This window comes from Tenrec ecaudatus, chromosome 9 (assembly GCF_050624435.1).
Source record: "Tenrec ecaudatus isolate mTenEca1 chromosome 9, mTenEca1.hap1, whole genome shotgun sequence".
NCBI classification, from domain to species: domain Eukaryota; kingdom Metazoa; phylum Chordata; class Mammalia; order Afrosoricida; family Tenrecidae; genus Tenrec; species Tenrec ecaudatus.
Window position 1 is genome coordinate 140,260,143 of NC_134538.1, and position 22,084 is coordinate 140,282,226.

At 42.9% G+C, this 22,084-nt stretch overlaps 1 long non-coding RNA gene across 1 annotated transcript in view; it reads right to left on the bottom strand.

Annotated features, from left to right (window-relative positions):
* Positions 1 to 21,031, bottom strand: part of LOC142456551 (uncharacterized) — a 38,183-nt gene extending 17,152 nt beyond the window's left edge. The window contains exons 1-2 of the long non-coding RNA XR_012786075.1: positions 20,930 to 21,031; positions 18,188 to 18,326 (exon numbers count right to left, since the gene is read on the bottom strand). This is a non-coding gene — a long non-coding RNA (uncharacterized LOC142456551). The remainder of the gene's footprint in view (positions 1 to 18,187; positions 18,327 to 20,929) is intronic.
* Between the last annotated feature and the right edge of the window lie 1,053 nt (positions 21,032 to 22,084).

Here is a 22,084-nt window from a genome sequence, read left to right on the forward strand (position 1 = left end):
TCAGTTCTTTGCCTAACTCTGTCCACAGGCCTTCATAGCCTGTTTGGCAGCCAGCCACCAGTCATTGGTGCAACATGTTGTCAACTCAGAGTCTGTATACACACATGCTCAGCCCACTGAAAACTAAACCCTCCTCACCTAACCACCCACACTCCTTTGTTCCCATTTCCATAGGCATCACAGCTACTGTTCACAGAGAGCCAATTCTGCACCAGCCCCTTTCACATGAGAGCTCTAAGACTTGTTGTCCACAGTGCGCACTGCTGTTGGAATTGATATGATGCACAGTGACCCCGTGTGACAGAGTTGGCCCACGGGGGTTTCTGGACTATAATCTTTACCTGTGGAGTACTAGTGGCTTCATGGCTAAAGCACTCAGCTCCTAACTGCAGGATCATTGATTAAGAACCGCCAGTTGAGGAGGTGGGGAAAGGAAAATAAGAGGATGAATATAAGGAAGAAAAGGGGAGCAGGGGCATGGGGCACTAACCCACCCAAGGGGAGGGTACTGTTTGTATCTCCACAGGGAAAGAGGGACCAGACTTCAACCCAGTGCTGCAAGGTGTGAATGCAACATTCCCGCGTGAAGTAGGGAACCAGTAGAGAGGTCTGGGAGGCTGGTCCCAGAACCAAAACTTAAGTGGATTCCTGCCCCTCCCCTGAGAAGAGTTTGTTTCAAAGGACGACATTGATTCTGCAGCTCCAGGAGAGGGACATATCTGATCAGAGCACATGGGAGCAGATGAAGGAGGAGGAGGAAATAGTGGAGCACAGCCTGGCTTACCAGGTCATGAGGATGATGTTCCTGATTAGAGCAGCCAGTCCACAGAGAGGACAACATGGCTGGCCCCACTAGGAGACATGATGCCCCTCAGTGACCAATGGCGCTACAGGGGACAGCACCGGAGACACAGTGTGCGAATTGCACCTGACCTGATCCCACCACACCGAGGCAAAGCACTGGGGGAGTGCAGCGGAAAAGCAAGGGAATGGGGCGGCAAGGTCCCCAGGGAGTGCTGAAAGTGGACTTTGGGGCCAGGGCGTGGTGCCCCAACAGACTGGACTGGAAAACACTCCTAAAGACCAACGAACGATCCTTGAACTAACTACAAGCTTTTCTTTCTTGATATGTTTTGTTTTGTTTTTGTCAGTGGTTTGTTGTTGCTGTTTTGTTGTCTGGTTGTATACTGTTGCTTTGTTTTCCTCTGTCTTGTTTTTGTGCATGTTATTATCTCCACAGGTCTGTCTAAATAAGACAGGCTGGATGAACTATCTGGAGGAAAAACAACAGGACCGACAGTTCCAGGGAGACTTGGGATAGGGGAAGGTGGGGGTGGGGGGTAAAGGAAGGGGTGTTAACAAACCCAGGGACAAGGGAACAACATGGGATCCAAATTGGTGGTGAGGGGGGGAGTGGCAGGCCTGGTAGGGAATGATCAAGGGTAAGGTTACTTAAAGAAGAGGTATAGCTGTAACCCAGGTGGGGATGGAGCATAATAGTGGGGCAGGAGGAAAGCCAAGGGAAATAGAGGAAAGAGCTAGGAGGCAAAGGGAATTCATAGAAGTCTAGACAAAGACATGTACATGCAAATATATATATATGAGGATGGGAAAATAGATCTATGTGTCTATATTTATAGGTTTAGTATTAAGGTGGCAGAAGGACCTTGGGCCTCTACTCAAGAACGCCCTCAATGCATGAATACTTTCTTCTATTAAATTGGCATTCAATGATGCTCACTCTCCCAACACAACTGCTGAAGCCAAAGCGGGTGAACAAGTAAATGTGGTGAAGAAAGCCGATGGTGCCCGGCTATCAAAAGTGATAATGTCTGGGGTCTTAAAGGCTTGAAGGTGAACAAGCGGCCATCTAGCTCCGAAGCAACAAAGCCCACATGGAAGAACACACCAGCCTGTGTGATCACGTGGTCCCGAAGTTATCAAGCATCAAAGAACAAAAAATCATATCATTGGCTGCACACCTCCATGATAGGATTGCCGAGGACAAACGGGTGCATGAGCAAATGTGGTGAAGAAAGCTGATGGTGTCCGGCTATCAAAAGAGATAGTGTCTGGGGTCTTAAAGGCTTGAAGGTGAACAAGCGGCCATCTAGCTCCGAAGCAACAAAGCCCACATGGAAGAAGCACACCAGTCTGTGGGATCACGAGGTTTCAAAGGGGTCAGGTATAAGGCATCATCAAAAAAAAATCTTACCATAAGGAATGAAGGGGGAAGTGCAGAGTGGACACCCAAAGCCCATTTGTCGGCCACTGGAGATCTCCTCACAGAGGAGAGAATGAAGTCAGTCAGGGTGTGATGTAGCACCGATGAAGAATACAGCTTTCCCCCAGATCCTGGAAGCTTTCTCCCCCACCACCCCCCCAACTACCATGATCCAAATTCTACCTTGCAAGTCTGGATAGAGCAGAGGTTGTACACTGATGCATACAGGAGCTGGAGTCACAGAGAATCCAGGGTGGATGATACCTTCAGGACCAGGGGTGTGAGGGACAATACTGGGAGAATAGAGGGTGAATGGGTTGGAAAGGGGGAACCAATTACAAGGATCTACATGTGACCTCCTCCCTGGGGGACGGACAACAGAGAAGGGGGTGAAGGGAGATGCTGTATTGGGCAAGATATGACAAAACAATAATCTATAAATTATCAAGGGCTCTTGAGGGAAGGGGAAGCGGGGAGGGAGGGGAAAAAAGAGGACCTGATGCAAAGGGCTTAAGTGGAGAGCAAATGCTTTGAAAATGATAAGGGCAAAGAATGTACAGATGTGCTTTATACAATTGATGTATGTATATGTACGGATTGTGATAAGAGTTGTATGAGTCCCTAATAAAATGTAAAAAAAAAAAAAAAAAAAGAACCGCCAGTGTCTATGAGGAAGAATGACATGGCAGTCTGCCTCTGTCAAGATTTACAGCCGTGAGAACTCTGTGGGGGCAGTTCTCTGCTGTCCTACAGGATCACTGTGAGTCAGGCTTGCCTCCAGGACAATGGGCTTCATTTTCTGTTCTGATTTCTATCAAAAACTAGTCACAAACTTTGTTACCAAAATTCCTTGTACCATTTTAAGCTGTCTTAGTGGACTAGCACACTTTTTCTATGCCGACATATCTAAGCAACCTTTTCATATATTTCAGTGGTAATTGTCACATTAATCAATGCAAGTTTTAAAATGGCTTTACCTTGAAGTTTTCTTCAGTGTTCAAATATCATATGTTAGCCTAATTAAATTCAGACAAAATGCACAATTATAAATCCGTTCTCAATTAGACAAAGGAGTACTAACAAGGCTGAGCCATTTTACTAATAGGTGAACTCTCTTATTCATCACGGGCGCTTCCAAGAGCCCAGCCACACCATTATTGAAGCAAAAATATTAATGCTACATTTTGGCTGTTTTAAACATTTCTTCAATGAATTGTACATTTTCTTCAGTATGAAAGCTACTTTTCCACAAATTGAAACGTCTATACCACCTCACAGAATTGCAGGGGCTATAAAAATACACAGCTGTGGGGGCGATTCCACCACAAGGTAGCCCCAGTGGGAGCCACAATAGAGTTATTCCATGGGCTCCCTTGGATGCAGGCTTTATGGAAGCAGATGTGGTGGGGTGAAATTTCTAAATATGGCTCTTCTACCCAAGTCACTGTAATCCTCACCAAATGATTGGGTTGAACTATGAAAATAATGTGTGTAACCCTCATAGAGGGGGTTGGTCAGTTCTCACTACCAACCCCCTGGCTATCAGAATAAGCCATTTTTGAAGCGGCAGGAGGGAGAGAATTCTTGAGGCCCTTGGAAGCGCACATCCACGATCTATGTCTGAAGTGGGGGTGGGGGTTGCTGAGACCACAAGCTCTAGAGATGGTGGCACGGAGACTCAATGCAACAAGGAGGACTATGGGCACCTTCTTTCAACTGGCCCAAGGCCACAGCCTGTGAGACACAGGTATCTGGCCCAGGGAGTCAAAGACTAAAGGCCAACGTCTCATCATTCTTAAAACATCTACTCTCCACCCAAGCCCCTGGCATCAGCTCCTCATTTTCCCCTCCCTCCCTGCTCCCCCTTCCTCCTCATGAACCCTTGATAATTTACAAATTATTATTTTGTCATATCTTGCACTGTCCGAAGTCTGCTTTGTTGCTTCAGAGCTAGATGACTGCCTGTTTACCTTCAATTCTTTAAGGGTCCTGAAGCTATATATTTTGATAGCTGAGCACCATCCGCTCTCTTCATGACATTTGTTTATGTACCCACTTTGTCTTCCGCGATTGTGTCGGGAAGGTGAGCATCATAGAATGCCAGTTTCTTACAACAAAATATTATTGCATTCAGGGAGTACTTGAGTGGAGACCCAATGTCCATCTGCTACCTTTAAATTAAACCTATAAATATATGTATATAGACCTATTTCCCCATATTTACATATGTACATGCTTTTATTAAGACCTCTATAAATACCCTTTGCCTCCTAGTTCTTTCCTCTATTTCCTTTTACTTTCCTCTTGTCCCACTATCATGTTCAGCCTTCATTCTGGCTTCAGTAATTCCTCTCTGTTACATTACCCTTGGTCACACCCTACCAGACCTCCTACACCCTCTTCACCACCGATTTGGATCACTTGCTGTTCCCTTGTCCCTGGGCTTGTTAACGCCACTTTATTTTCCCCTACACCTCCCCCTCTCCCATCCCCCCCCCCCCCCCGGAACTGTCAGAACCGTTGTTTTCTCCTCCAGATTGTCATCCAGCCTATCTTATTTAGACAGACCTGCGGAGATAATAACATCCACAAAAACAAGACAGAGCAAAACCAAACAACAAAATAAGACAAAACAAACAACAACAAGCCAATGACAAAAAACAAAACACAACAAGAAAGAAAAGCTTGTAGTTAGTTCAAGGACTGTTTGTTGGCCTTTAGTAGTTTTTTTTGGTCAAATCTGATGGGGTGACAAGCCCTGGCCCGAAAGTCTATTTTTGGTATTTCTTGGGGACTTTGTTGCTCTTTTCCTCTTGCTGTTCTGTTGTACACCCTTAGTGTTTTGCCTCAGTGTGGTGGGATCAGATCGGGCCAATTCCCGCACTGTGTCTCCAGTGTTGTCCCGTATAGGGCTATGGGTCAGTGAGGGATGTCGTGTCTCATAGTGGGGCCAGCCATGTGGTCTTCTCTGAGGATTGGCTGCTCTGAGTGGGAATATCGTCCTCAAGGCTTGGTGGGCTGGGATGTGCTCCACTCTCTCTTCCTCCCTCTTCATTTTCTCCCATGTGCTCTGATCAGACCTGTCCCTCTCCCTAAGCTGTAGCTTCAGTGCTGTCCTCTGAAATAAATTCTTCTGTGGGGAGGGCCTCTGTCCACGTAGTTGGGATTGGGGCCGGCCCCTCAGACCTCTCCACTGGTTCCCTACTCCATGCTGGCATGTTGCATTCACATCCTGGAGCTGGAAATATTTAAGGGGCTAGAAAGCCCCATCTTTCTCCCTAGTCATGACTGGTGGTTTCAAACTGCTGATCTTGTGGTTAACACCCAATGTGTTCCTACTGTGCCTCTAAGGCTCCTCACATCTGTAATGTGTTCCCTTCCTGGGGAGGATGCTTTGGGAGTTGTGTGGCCACTGCAGTGAATTTTCAAACCCAGCATAGAAGTAGACAAAGACTGTGAGAGGAATGGCTGGTGTTAGGCTATGTCAAGAGGCAGGTCCCCCTCCTGCCCCGTGGCGAGAGGGAGGCCACAGGATGTCAGCTATGTCCACCCCCGCTGCTGTTGATCACAGCAGAGTGTCAGGCCTTTTTGCCATGGTGCCACTGAGTGGATGAGGACAATTAACAGGTAGCTTAGTAGTCCCCGCATGAGTGCTGGGCATGGGAACAGGTCTGGGACTCTGCGACAAGGACTAAGCCTCCTGAGCCCTGTGGATTAGGACTTCAGACGAGCAGGAAGAAGCCTTCCTGTGGCCCCAATCTATTAGCTGTGCATCACATCATTCTCTATTTCAAGTCCCATTAGAGTCTCCCACAGCCATAGCCACATATCTTAATTGGATTTTGCTTTACTTGGCTCTTAAGACAAGTGCAGGTTTTTTTGGGCTGGTCTAAAAACATTTGAATCGAAGGCAGCTCCATACTTTTTCACATGAATCAAACCACACGACTCTTACTAGTTTTACAGGGATATGGGAATGAATTTGGACATCACTTGAAGCTCTGTCTGACTATTTAGTTGCTAACTTTCAAGGTGATCCTGTTAACAGACCCATCTCTTAAGGGCAGAGGTCCATTAACCTAATTCTCCAAATTAAAATGTCAAAAGGAAGATGCCAGTACATTCATTTAAAAGGAGAAGTAGAACTGTGCAGGTGACAGGTACGTAAAAGCTTAAGTTTCCCTAAGAAGAGATTCATCCAAAGGCAAGTTAGCCTCTGAAGGCGGCTTGGCTTGGCAAGCATGGAATCAGAACAAGAGGGAGTTCTCAATGTGATTTGCATATTTCCTGACATCCGCAGGAAACAGTCTAATTCATCTGTCAGTCTTTAGGGGAGACTAGCAGATAGCATCCTTTCCTTTCTAGTCAACTTTGAACCCAGCAAATGGAGGAGTCAAACAGACGGAGCGGAAACTATCGCTTTATTTCTAGTGAGGCTGACTTGGAAACCCAGCTGTAGCTGTGTTCCTCCCTGGAAGTCGACTAACCAACCCTGTCATCCCCATGGCTATTGAAACCTCGTCATGCCCACAGCTGAGCCCCTGACCAGAGGGCCAGCGAGAAGACCAATGTGCCCATTTCCTGTGAGAAGACTGGCTTCTAAAGAGGACCGCGGGCAGAGAAGACCATCTGTCACTTCAGAACGGTGTGTATTAGACACTTTTGCTCCTCTGTCAAAGAGTGAAGAGGGGAAAGAGAGACGAGAAAGGAGTCTCGTAGGGAATCAATCACATCAGAAATGAGGACTCCGTATTTCCCAACTTCTGGCAACATTAGTCTTTACAAGAAGGGTTTATCTGCCAAGAGCCAGAAAAGGTTGTGCCCTGATTTCTACTCTGGATCGAGCAGGGAGGGGCATTGTTGGTCTGAGCCTCTGATTCCCATCTTTCCTGGCTTCTATTCCTGGTGGCACAGTGGTTGTTCACTGGGCTGTTAAGTGCAAACTCATTGGGAGAAAGATGGGGCTTTCTGCACTCACCGCCACAGTCTTGAAAACCCACAGGGGCATTTCGACTCTGACCTGGAGGGCCCCCAACAGTCGGGATCAACTCAATGGCAGTGACCTTGGTTTGTATTGCTGACCAATCCCTTCCCTTATTTGCAGCTGTCTTTGCTGCCAAAGGTGATTAGATGATGCTACTGATTATAATCTAGGGGCAGGTGGGTTCACAGGTGCTTTGCTGTTAGGCTGAATTTTCTAGAGAAGCAAAACCAGTGGCACTCATATGTATAAGAAAGAACTTCATGTAATATCAAGAAAGCACCCCATCTAACGAACTCAGACCCATGGGTCGGAGGTTGGCTGGAGACTCTCAGCCTCATGGAGCTGCTGGTGAATGACACCGGAAGGCAGTGAGAAGCTGGGAAACCACAGGCTGGTGGGTGCACAGTCCTGTGGATCTGGGGTTCACAGGAACACGGCAGGACTCCTACAGCTCCCAAGTCCTGGAGGCCATGTTGGCTGCCTCTGGAACCAGACTCAGACTCCAAGCAAGTAGGCAGGTGAAAAGATGAAAGAGAGCTCAGGTCCCCTCACTGTCTGTCTTAACAAAGAGGCCGCACCTCCACGGAGGCCTCACCAGGCTACCATGGGATGGAGAGGTTGGACTGGAAGCATACCTCATGCAGGTACCCTCACACCCAAGTACAATCTAACAGTCATATGATCAGAAGTTAAAAAAGACGGTGTGTACCCAGAACCTATTTTTCCCAAATATCTTAGCTAGTTAGTGTAGCTGTAACAGAAATACCACGTGTATGACTTTAACAACCAAAGATGCGTCCTCTCACAGTTTCAGAGAATAAGAGCCCCAATTCAGGGTGTTAATGCTAAGGGAAGGCTTTCTCTCTGTGTTGACTCACAGTTTAAGAGCATGGTTCTTATTGCCCTTAGCATCTGCAGGCCTGGCATTTGTTGGAAACTCCTTGTCTCTTGCCATCAATTTTCTCCTAGAACTAGGATTTGCTCAGGGCAGGGACCCCAGGTTTAACGGAAGCATTCCATTCGGGCATGTCTGTCTTGCTTGCTGGTAGTCGGTCTCTCTCCCTCTACTCAATTATCTTACAAAACATCAAAGGCGTTCAAGACCACATCTTGGGGAAACTCCCCTTAGATCAGGCCTGTAGTGGAATGAATTAATCCCACCTCCTATACTCTCTTTAGTTTATCACTGCAGATCATATCGTGGGGGATCTTTATATAACTGCCACATAACTTTCTTACAAAACTGCCAAACCACCGAGATCCTGGCCCAGCCAAATTGACACATGCTTGCTGGAGAAGTACAGACATGAACAAAACAAAATCCCTGCCCTGATAGAATTTGGGTGTTTCCTAAATATATTTAACCCTTGGATGTCTCTCTTCTGAATAATGTTCCACAGAATAAATTTAAAGAAATGTTACAGGAGTATTTCAGACTATACAAAAAGCTTTCTGATATATGGCATCACTTATAAATGTACAGGAGATATATAATTTGAAAAGTAGAGAAAAATAAAAAGCAGAAAAATATTCACCTATTATCAAAGCTTTACAGACAGTTACTATTATGATTTGATATAGTCTTTCTATATATAATTGGGCATACCTTAACATATCACTTATGGGTCTATAAGTGGCTTCATTTCTCTATGACAAAATAATTTGGTATTTCTGACACCTACTCAAAGGCTTGGACCTAATGGCTATAGTTTGGACCTAATGGCTATCTATTTTTTTCCCCAGGCCTGATAAGAGAAAACAATCTTTGAAAATCATTTTGTAAGAAGCCACTGATTCCTGAGTAATATGACAGATGCTGGCATCTGATATGCTATGCTCCCTAAATCTCACCTAAACTAAATGAAAGAGGTTCTTAGAGACATAAATCTATATGGATAAAAATAATAGGAACACATTAAAAAAAAAACAGAAAACCTACCCTGGAAAAAAAGGAAAAAGTATGGATGAGTAGGAACTGATTCAGCATTTTGAGGAAAGCCAAACTTCAAGTAGTGATAAAAGCTCCAAGAATCCTTCAACTTATATTACAAACTGCTCAGAGATATCTGACCTGGCAATACCAAGAAACTCTGGTAAAGTGACATAGCTAAAATGAGGATTAATGAGTAACAGCTGCTTGTGCTACAGTTTACACCCTCCATCCCATCCCAATTCCCAGCACTGGACCACGGCCCCTGGTACACCCTGGCTGAAACATCAGTCTCCGCTGACAGAGTGAGTTCCCTACCAAAACCTAAGATGAATGTGAGTCCATAATGCCATAGTGCAGTGGTTCTCAACCTGGGGGTCGTGACCCCTTTGGGGGGGCGAATGACCCTTTCACAGGGGCCACTTGATTCATAACAGTAGCAAAATTGCAGTGATGAAGTAGAAACACAAATAATTTTATGGTGGGGGGGGGGATCACCACAACATAAGGAACTGTCTGAAAGGGTCATCGCAGCACTAGGAAGGTTAACCACTGCCATAGAGTCTGATCACAGTAACTTCCCTTCCCCATTCCCAGTCTCCTTCCCTCATTGACCTCTCAGGAAAGTGATTGAACTGTTCTTCCATAGGGAATTTGTCAGAGAAAAAAGACTAAGGATACCATCATAGACATTCCACAACAAACTATCAGCTCCCCCAACAGTAAATCCTAATATCAGCAAGCCCACCTACATGCTCAGTTTCCAACTATCTTTTCAGTCCTGCGATCATAATTCAGGTAGTCAAGGCAGGATAGTTAAGGTTTACGTCAAATTGGCTGGACCAGGATTCTCAGTGGTTTAGCATTGAAGACCTAGTAATCCCTCATGATAACATCTCGAGGGTGTGACCTGCTGCTTCCAACATGGACCCTGTAGAAAAATCTCACTTGCACCTGAATCAGTAACCTCCAGTGCTTTGTATTTGAGCTAGCAGCATATTACAGTTCCTGCTGATTTGGGAAGTCATCAACAGCCTGCCATCTTACCTGCCAACCTCTTAGACTTCTGCTGCCTGTCCTTTGACTTGACGACATTGGATTCGTCAGTCCTTGCAGCTACGTGAGTCATCTGACCCATAAACGTGGAACTTCTACAACTGCTTAAGCCATTTCCTTGGTCTAACCTTCTCTCCATATGTACATACACCTGTAAAAGCCTCACTGGTTTTACTTCTCCCGAGAAACCAGCCTAAGATACAAGGCATGGAATGACTATTGTCTGAATAGCAAATTAAAAATATTGTATGTCTAGTTGAATTTGAATTTCATGAAAAGAAATATTTTTAGAGAAAGTCTGTCCCACGTAATATTTGGGATATTTACTCTAAAAAGAGCATACACGTTATTGGAAAATTCAAATTTAACTGGGCCTACTATATCCTATTTAACATGGGGGGATTCAGAAAATATCTTTAACATGGAAGACAGAGACACAAATAAATGGAAAAGTAAAGAATCGTATTAAAGTCTTGATGAAAACTATTACCAATTTATTATTCTATACTCACTGAAAATAATTATAAGTATCAAGATAGAAAAAAAGATATTTTTGTAACATCACTTCTCACTTACCTTGCTGCATTAGAGGTTATGTTCAACCAGAAAATGAGGAGGAAGGCACAGGGTTTAGAAAAAAGGAGGTTTATCATCCAAATACAAGGTAAAGATGGGAACATCCGGGATAATGGTGCACTAAGATCCTACGATGATAATTGTGCACCTAACTAAAGAGCTGACAATTTGGGGCAAGAGTCAGATATGCTGGAGGCGTCATCACCCACACCCAGACACGGCTGTCAGACCCTGGATGGGTCTGGATCAGTTTCATCTACAGGATTTCCCACACGCTAGTCAGGCACCCATGCCTTTGTTGGTATCACTGTTGCTGCTGTCCCATTGACTGTCTCAGAGACCCGATGTACAGCAGAATGGAACACTGCCTGACCTTGCACTATGCTCACGGTTGTTCCTATGTGTGTGCCCATTGTTGCAATCACTGTGTCAAGCCAGTTCCTCTTTTTCATTGTCTTTCCACTTTAACAACAATGATGTCCGTCTCCAAGGACTGGTCTCTCTTGGAAATATGCCCAAAATACGTGAGATGAAGTCTTGCCATTCTTGCCTCTAAGGAGCATTCTGGCTGTAGTCTTCCTAGACAGATGTTGGTTCTTTGACAGTCCATGGAACTTCCAATATTCTTCAAATATGCAGAATAATCCACTCCCTTGGCCACATTTTTGTTAGGTCGTTAGGCCTGAACCACACTATATCCATGTCCACTGTCCTGAGGATGGGGAGACTTATGGACATAGTCAAGACATTTTCAAAATAGACTAAATGGAAACGACATTCAAATAGGAGACCTTGAGATTCTGGAACCTTCATCTAATAGCAATAATATTGCTTTCTTTTCACAGATAATTCTGACTTTCTGCTCACTTTTTCATAAGCAAAAAAAGTGTTCTTTAGTAGTAAATACCTGTTGTTGTGATTGTTATAGTTGTGAATTTTCATCAAGATGGATCCAACTCATAGTGATCCCATGGCCCACAGACTGAAACACAATTATTCCTTACAATTACTCCTATGCCTGAGCTCATTATTTCAGCCACTCTGTCAATCCATCTCATTGAGGGATTTCCTCTTTTTTTTTTTGCAGCCTTTCCACTTTACCAAGCATGATGTCCTTCTCCAGGGACTAGTGTTTCCTGATAACATCTCCATAGTATATATGACAAAGACTTGCCATCCTGGTGCCTAAGGGAAGACTGACCGTACTCCTTCTAAGATGGATGGGTTTGTCCTTTTAGCATTCAATATTCTTCTCCAGCACCACTGTTTGAATGCATCTATTCTTCTCCAGTATTTCATATTCAATGTCCAACATTCATTCATATGAGGCTATTGAATAAACCATGGCCTGGGTCAGGCTCACATCAGTCCTCAAAATAACATCCTGGCTCTTCAATGAAGAGGTCTTTTCCTGCAGATTTATCTAATGCAACACATCTTTTGATCTCTTGACTGCTGCTTCCATAAACATTGATTGCAATTCCAAGCCAGGAAAAATCCTTGACACCCTCCAACTTTTCTCCCTTTATCATGTTACCTATTAGTCCAGTTGTGAGGATGTTGTTTTTCTTTGTATTGAGTTGTAATCCACACTGAAGGCTGCAATACTTGATCTTCATTGGCAAGTGCTTCAAGTCCTCCTCACTTCCAGCAAGCAAGGTTGTGTCATCTGCATACCGCAGGTTGTTAGTACGTGAGATAGTTAAGTTTTATTGTGCCAACCTGACCGTTAAACACATGTGGGATTAAATGAAGGACAGAGAAATAAATGGCTCTGAGAGCCTTGCCTTTCTAGTTCTCGGGTCTCTTGCTCTCTGATGGTTGGACCAGGGTTGCAGCTGCCTTAGCCAGTTCTCTGCTTCAGCTTTCAAGGCTTACTTCCTGCAAGACATCCCTGAGGAGAAGCCACATGGACCTCCACTGATGCAGCCCTGGGTGCTGGAGCAGCTGTGTGGAGACCCGAGTCAACGCTGAGATGTTTACACATTCACTGATTCGGCTTTCCTCCTGAAATCGGCATCATAGTGTGTGTTTTGTAAGATGAAGGAGGACTTTGTATAATGATCTCAGACATAGGGGCTAATGTTGGACCTATGAGCTTGGGCAGCACTGGGTTAGAATGCTTTCTTAATATACACTGACCCTTTATATAAAACTCTCTCTTATACATATGAGTTTCTATGGATTGGTTTCACTAAGTTTACCTAGACTAACATAGTAAACCACATTCTTCTTCATAAAATCCAACTTCTCTGATAATTTGTTCACACATCGAATAAGTATAGTGAGAGGCTAAAGCCCTGACACCCACCGTTCCTAATTTTAAACGATGTAGCATTCCCTTGTTTGTATAATTGACTATTGATTCCCATACAAGTTCCAACATAGCACAATGAAGTGCTCTGGAATTCCCATTCTCCTTAGAATCACCCATTGTTCATGATGATCCACACAGTCACATGCTTTTACATAGTCAATAAGACACAAGCAAACATTATTCTGTTATTCTCTGCTTTGAGTCAAGATTCATCTGACATTAGCAATGATGTCCCTTCTTCCATGTCTTCTTCTGAATTCATCCTGAACCTCTGACAGTTCTCTGTAATGTCCTGCAACAACAATTGTTAAATGATCTTTAGCAAAATTTTACTTGCATGTGATATCGATGATAATTGTTTTATAACTTGAGCTTTCAGTTGAGTCACCTTTACTTGGAATGTGTACAAATATGGATCTCTTCCAGTCAGTTGGCCAAGTAGCTGACTTCCAAACTTCCTGACATAGACCAGCAAGTCCTTACAGTGCTCACTAAAACATTTCGATTGATATTCCATCAATTCCTGGGAACTTGTTTTTGGTTAGTGCTGTCTGGGGAACACCATTGGTCCTTGCTCACATGCTACCTCCAGAAATGGTGGAATGTCAACTAGTCCTTTTTGGGACAGTGACCCTACGTGCACTTTCCATCTTCTTTGGATGCTTACTGCATCATTCCATGTTTTACCCATAGAATCTTTCAATATTGCAACTCGAGGCTTGACTTCTTTCCTCGGCTCTTTCCGTTTAAGATATGCTGCGTGTTCTTCCCTTATTGGTTTTCTAGCTCCAGGTCTTTGCACATTTCATTATATTTCACTGTTAGCTCAAGCTGCCCTTTGAAATTTTCATTGACCGCATCATTTTCCCCATTTACTGTAGCTACTCACCAATTAAGTTTGAGAGTCTCTTCTAACATCCACTTTGATCTTTTATTTCTTTCTTGTTTTTTAATGACATTTTTCTTTCTTTGGGAATGATGTTCTTTATGTCCTCCTCTAGCATATCAGGCCTTCTGTTATTAATATGCAGTGCATCAAATATGTTCTTGACGTGTTCTCAAAATTCAGGTGGGAAAACATAAAAATAAATTCAGGTGGGATAGACGCATTTGGCTCTTGTGGACTTGTTTTAATTTTCTTGGCTTTAATCTAAACTTGGATTTGAACAATTGATGTTTTGTTCCACCATCAGCCCCTGGTCTGGATTTAGCTCCTGATATGGAGCTTTTCCATCTTCTCTTCCCACAGATGTTATCAATTGGAATTTGTGAATCCCATCTGGAGAAGTTAACATGTTGTCTTGTGTTGTTGAAAAAATATATTTGCTATGAACACGTCTTAACCTTGCAAAATTCTATCACGTGATCTCCTGCATCATTTCTATCACCAAATTCATATTGTCCAACTATTGATTCTTCCTCTTTGTTATTATCAATGCATCTTCATTGTATGCGTGATCAATTTATGACTAAGCTGTTGGTAGAATTATTTCATTTCCTCATCACTAGCTTTGTGGCTGGTGCATAAATATGAATAAGAGTTGTATTGATTGTATCCCCTTGAAGGAGGATAGCTATGTCTATGAAAGGAAACATTGTACTTCAAGATTGATTTCGCAATGTCCGTTGGACTATGAATGGAACATTATCCCTCCTGACTGTGTTATTCTCAGCAGTGGAAAGCATAGGATTTTCTGCTTCAAAATGGCCAATACCCATCCCTTTCAGCTCACGAATGCCTAGACTATCAATCGATCTCTATGCCTTCCATTTCATTTTTGATGACTTCCAGTTTTCGTAGCTTCATCCTTCACGCCCTCCAAGTTCCAATCATTAGCAGATGTTTCTCCTGACCCTGAATCGCGCCCCATCAGAAAATGAAGACCTTGAAGGCTCCACTTCCACAGGCTTTACCTTGCTCAAACCACCATAGGCAACGATATGCCGAGAGAGCAGCTCTCGTTCAGTCCCGTTTCCTTGCCCTCCCACTCACGAGGCCTCTCCTCTGGCGATATCTCTCACATGTTCTGGTTCCACTCATGAGGCCTTCAGTAGCTGACAGGATTTTAAAATAATGCATACGGTCTTCATCTTCTCCTTCTTCCTAAGTGGGTAGTGGATTCCTTCTTAGCTGTCTGTTCTTAGTCTGGAAGCGCCTCTGAAACCTGTTCACCCGGTGACTGCTGGCATTGGAAACACCAAGAGCACAGTTTACAGCATCCCAGCATCACACAAGTCATCACAACACAACCAACTGATAGACACGTGATAAAATGATTGTTAAAATAAATGAGCGAAAGAGTAATATAAAACTCAGTGATGGTACAATTCTTCAGGCAAAGGAGAGAAAATACAACTGGGATGAAGCAAAAGGCAGGCAGGACTCACTGGGATCCTGAAGTGCAGTGAATTATTTAACATAGGCCTCTGAGCCATTGATAGATTTGTGGGACCCATATAATGCTTGGGGGAACTATGCAAGGTACTTGTGTCCCACCAAGAGGATTTGGATAGCTTGTTGACAATGGATCTAGGGTTCATGACACCCTTGGAGAGGTGGGACCATGCAAATAATGTGTGTGGAGCCACCCCAGAGCTGGGAACGAGGAAATTAGAAGAGCCAGGAATGAAGTGGAATTTTTTGACCCAGGGTTCCTATGCTGAGAACTCCTAGACAGAAGCTGGGCTCAAGCAGGAGGCCAAGGGCCAAGCAAGGAGACCCCTCCTGATCAAAGAGAGAGAAATCTGTCCTCAGGGCACCTAGAGGACCTGAGAGAACTGTCCTGAACTGGATAGAGAGACTTTGCTGCCATGCTTTCTGATCCTGATTGCAACCCCAAGTTGTAGCGTGTTGATTCTGATCCCAAATTGGAACGCGTTACTTTCCCAATACATGCAGTAAATGTGTCATCTGTGAGTTCTGTGTGGCCATTGAAATAAATTAATGAACCCAGCAGAGAGAAGGGTAATGTGTGGGAGTGACAACTGGTGTCAGAATGGGTAAAACATTAGGGAGAAGGTGGGAATTGGTGTTAGGCTGTTGCTCTTGATTCTCTCTTTGCATTGCAAAGGTGAATGAAGTCAGACACCTCCACGTCATTTTTTGACAGTGATTGCTAATGTTGTTTTTCTGAACTTGAATAGACTGGAACAAGATGGACTGACACCTGACTTCAACAACAGGAGCAATAGCAGGAATGACTGTGATGGTGTCACATGACCAGATCCTGTTTCCTTCTGCTGTGTAAGGTCACAATGACACTTAGCAATAACAGTGGCATGTTTTAATATATGTCAGTAAGAATATATACTTTAAAATAAAAAATAAGCTATCTATAAAAAATGATGTGTGCTATGATCTCCTTATTTTAAACTGTATAAATGTGAGTAACATGTTTTTAACAAGGGATGTGGGAAATGAGAATCACCCAAATGCTTCCATGTAGCTAAGTATAGAGAGATTTCAAATATGTTTTTCTGTTCTATTTTGCTTGCTGTTTGTTTCTGCATTGCATTGTTTTTTCCTGTTATTTATGTAATTAGGAAAATTAATTATTATATTGATTGTCAACAAAAACAAGAAATATAACTCCTAAACAAAAATATATTTTAAAATTTTTGTATGCAATTTTATTTTTCAAATTTACTATAACTAAATTGCTATAGTGGACTTTCTTTTTCTCTAGCAAAAGGATAGTCAGTACCTGGAACACTATGTGTCTAAAAATGGAGCTCTGTTGGCATAGTGGTTATGTGGTGTGTTGTTAACCACAAGGTCAGCAGTTCAAAACCACTAGCTGATCCACTGGAGAAAGGAAAGGCTTTCTACTCTTGTGAAGAGCTGCAATCACAGAATCCCACAGGACAGTTCTACCCTGCCCTATGGGTCACGGTGAGTCAAAATTGGCTCACTGGCAGTACGTTTTGAGTGAGTATATAGATTCAAACACCGCAAGTGATACCAGAGCCAATCTAAGTTTTTCACCTCTGCTGTAATGAATTACTATAGATGTGATTTTCAACAATACACAGTTATGACCGCAAAAGAACAAGCAAATATGTCTTGGAAGAAGTACAACCAGAATGTCCCTTAGAAGGAAGGATGGCAAGACTTCTTCTCATGTACTTTGGACATGATCAATCTCTGGAGAAGGACATCACGCTTGGTAAAGCAGAGGGGCAGTGGAAAAGAGGAGGGTCCACAACAAGCTGGGTTGATACCGTGGCTGCAACAGTGGGCTCAAACATATGAACAATTGTGAGGATGGCGCTCTGTTTTACAGAGGGGTCAGTATGAGTTGTAACCAACTTGATCACACCTAACAATAGCAACACTTATTAACTTGTGTGTGTGTGGGGGGGCCTATTTCAGCTTGGAGGTTGCCCACATTCTTGGCTTATGGGCCCCTCCTAGCTCACCGGCAGTCATGTCTCGTGTGCTTCTCTTCTCAGCTGGGAAGGTTCTTTTAAAGACTCATATGACTAGGTGGTACCAACTGGATAATACAGTATAATCTGCCCATCTCAAGATCCTTAACCTTCACTGCATCTTAAGAACATCCACAAAGTCCCTTTATTTACATAGGCTTAGATAATCGCACATTCCAGAAATTATGACGAGAGCTCCATTATTCTGCCCACCACAATTGGTATGTAGACATAGAGATGCATTTCTTCATTTTCATAGGTGTCCTCCAATTTTCTAATGTGGGACACTTCAGGGACAACACTGGCACACCTGAACATAATTTATTCAAGATAATTCTAAACATAAAATGAGAGGTTCATTGAAATGGAAGTGCTGCAATCCCACTTTTCCTATTTTCTATTTTGTAATGCAGCACATTCTGCCCCTAACAAGCCAGGATATTGTTTATGAAAGTTGGAAAAAATTGATGTCCAGTTGAAAAATAAGTATAATTGAATATTGCCCACCCAAGATGTATTCATGTATATACTGCAAACTCAAACTTGATAGATAATTCAGTGTTTGCTTTTTAATAAAATGTGTGTGTGTGTTCCCCCCAACAAACAAAAAATATAAGACATCTCTAGCGATGAGCCATAAACAGGAATAAGGATTATTGTACATTTACCTACCTCAGCCAGGTTCCGCTTTCCAAGAAGATGAAATGAATGCACATGGGAGGAGCCTGCTGCTGTGTGCCGTCCAACCCGCTATTTTCTAGCTGTTATCTGGGTTGGCCATTCCCTTAAAAATCATTCACTCCTTTGGGATCTGAGAAGATTTGGAAATTCTGTAGTAAACTACCAGTCTCCAGGATATCAGCTAAGTATCAAATTCTATATAGAGTTTGTTTAAAAGTAGAAGATAAGCACACAATGGTATAATTATTTGTTCTTTGATGTCTAATACCTGATCCCTTTGAGAAACCTCGTGATCACAGAGGCTGATGTGCTTCTTCCATGTGGGCTTTGTTACTTCTGAGCTAGATGGCCGCTTGTTTATCCTAAAGCCTTTAAGACCGCAAACGGCTATATCTTTTGATATCCGGGCACCCTCAGCTTTCTTCACCACATTTGCTTATGCATCTGCTTTGTCTTCAGTGGTTGTGTTGGAAAATTGAGCATCATAGAAGGCCAGTTTAATAGAACAAAGTGTTCTTGCATTTGAGGGAGTACTTGAGTGGATGCCCAATGTCCATCTGCTACCTTAATACTAAACCTATAAATATATGCGCATAGAGCTATTTCCCCATTGTCATATATTCATATATTGACATATGTACATGCCTTTATTGAGACCTCTATTGCCTCCTAGTTCTTTCCTCTATTTCGTTTTACTTTCCTCTTGTCCTACTCTCATGCTCAACCTTCATTTGAGTTTAAGTAATTCCTCTCAGTTACATTACCCCAGACCACACCCTACCAGGCCGCCTACACCCTGCTCATCACCAATTTGTATCACTTGTTGTTCCCTTGTCCCTGGGTTTGTTAAAACCACTTTCTGCCCCCCTCCCACTTCCCCCTCTCCCATGTCCCCCTGGAAGCATCAGTCCCATTTTTTTCTTCTCCAGATTGTTTATCCTACCTATCTTATCTAGATAGAACTGCAGAGATAATAAAATGCACAAAAAACAAGACAGATAAAAACAAAGCAACAAAACAACAATAATAATATCATGTGCTCACCTCCCCTATATGATTGCTGAATGCAAATGGGTGCATAAGTAAAAATGGTGAAGAAAGCTGATGGTGCCCGACTATCAAAAAACATAGCATATGGGTTCTTAAAGACTTGAAGGTAAATAAGTGGCCATCTAGCTCAGCAGCAACAAAGCCCACATGGAAGAAGCACACCAACCTGTGTGATCACGAGGCGTCAAAGGGATAAGGTATCAGGCATCAAAGAACAAAAAATCAAATCATTGTGAATGAGCAGGAGTGCACATTGGGGACCCCAGACCCATCTGTAGGCAACTGGAAATCCCCTTACAGAAGGGTTGCAGGGAGGAGAAGAGCCAATCATGGTGCAGTGTAGAAACGATGAAATATACAACTTTCCTCTAGTTCCTAAATGCTTCCTCTCCCACCACTATCATGATCCCAATTCTACCTTACAAATCTGGCTAGACAGAGGATGTACACTGGTACAGATAGGAACTGGAAACACAAGAATCCAGGACAGATGACCCCTTCAGGAATAATAGTGCTGAGAGTGGTGATACCTGGAAGGTTGAGGGTGGATGGGGTGGAGAGGGGGAACCGATTACAAGGATCTACATATAACCTCCTCCCTGGGGAATGGAAAACAGAAAAGTGGGTGAAGGGGGACATCAGACAGTGTAAGATATGACAAAATTGTATTAAAGGGTTCATGAGGGAGTGGGAGAAGGGAGGGAGGGAAAAAGGGAGCTGATACCATGGGCTTCAGTAGAAAACAAATGTGAGAATGATGATGGCAACAAATGTACAAATGTGCTTGACACAATGGATGTATGTATGGATTGTGATAAGAGTTGTACGAGCCCACAATAAAATGATTTAATTAAAAAAAATTAACCTGGAGCACACTCTGGGATTACAGCTAAAAAAGAATAAGAAGACAGATAATGTTTTGAAAATGTTAATGGCAACATTTGTACATGTCTGTTGATTTAATGGATTGTTATAACATATGTAAGAACCCCCAGTAAAATGATTAATTAATTTTTTTTAAATAGTAGGAGACGAGCTGGACACATGAGGAGGAAAGTGTACCAGGGGGAAAAAAAGAAAGAAAGAATGAAAATTCACTAGCAGGAAGGAGAGGGTCATTGAAATGGAAATGCTTTAATCCTGATTTTTCTATTTTCTATTCTGTAAACAGCACTTTCTGCCCATAACAAACCAAGGTATGATGATATGAGAATATATAAGGATATGGAGACATTTTTGTTAGATTGAAAAAAACTAAATTCCCTGGCCAGGAAAAAGATTGAAAATGGGTTCTTGATAAAATATATATGTTTAACAAAAGTAGAAACAGATACATGTAGTCAATCATGAATCATTGATCACATGTATCACTAATATTACATTACATTTTCTTCACAATACCCAAGTTGTTTATTCAAATTAATAAAAATAACTCAAAATTGATAGCAAATACCTTATGAAAACTTCACAAAACAAGAGCATTACTTACAAGACTATTTCACCTTCTGCTCCAAAGAGTTAGAGTCCTTCTATCACTGGGTGGCATATTTTCATTTGAAGCAGCCTGATTTACTTTCATCTCTGTGCTATGTATAGCATCCTGGATGATCTTCATAAGATCAAAGGGAACCTCGCTGTACTTTATTTACAAAGGCAAATTTAATGAGTAACCAAGGTACTTACTTTGCTGAGCCGACTCGTCCCTTTGAACTACTATCTTCACTGATCCCTAGATCGTGCTCCAAAGGTGGAGACAGACTCCTTGCCTCTGGGAAAGGTTCTGAGGGTAATGGGTGCATGTAATTTGACCTGCCTTCCGTGAGTTTTATTCTGATGCAAGTGCATAGTAGAAGTTCCTTCTGGATACATGCTGGCTGAGATCGTTGAGTGAACAAAAGCCAAAAGCAAATTTCAAAAGGACAACTTGCCAAAATGAGACTACTTTGTGTGCTTGATATCAATAGCATAATAATTACCCACTGCAAAGAACATGATTATATTAGTCATGTTTACAGTGATTGACCTCCTTATCTGTATTTGACTAGGTTATCACTCAAACGTAAGAACAACTGTGAGGATGGCCTAATACCGGGTGCTGTCTCGCTCTGTTGTATGGAGGGAGGGCCACTGGGAGTTGGCATGAACTCCAAGGCACCCAGCAACAACATCAACCACCAAGAATGCCACCTCCACTTTGACTTAAGTGAGAAACACATTAGTTCTGTGTATTACATTCATATAAACATTAAAGTTTTAAAAGGTGAAACAACACGGTGATGGAAAAATTGATTTTGGAGTTTCGCATTCTGTGGTTGTCAGGTACTGTTGACTAGGGTCTGACTACTGGTGACATGATCTACAACAGAACAAGACCCTGCCAGGTCCTGTGCCATACACACAGTAATTGCTATATTTCAGCCCATGTGGCAGCCACTATGTCCATCTCTCTCACAGAGGGTCATGCTCTTTTTCATTGACCCTCTACTTTACCAGCATGATGACCTGCTCCAAGTGCTGGTCCCTCCTGATGAGCTATCAACGCTCATTATCCTCACCGATAAGGATCACTCCTGTGTGCTGCTTTCAAGACAGATTTGTTCCTCCACCTAGAAGCCTACAGTATAGTTAATATTCTGCCCCACTGCCATCACTTCAAAGACATCAGTTCTCTAGTTGTCTTTATTCACGGCCCAGCTTCCACGTGCCTATGCGGCTATGGAAGGACTAAGACTTGGGTCAGGCTCATCTTAGTCCTCAAAGTGACCTCTCTACTTTTCAACCCTTTAAAAAAGACCTTTTGCAGCATATTTGCCTAATGCACCTCCTAATTTGGTTTTG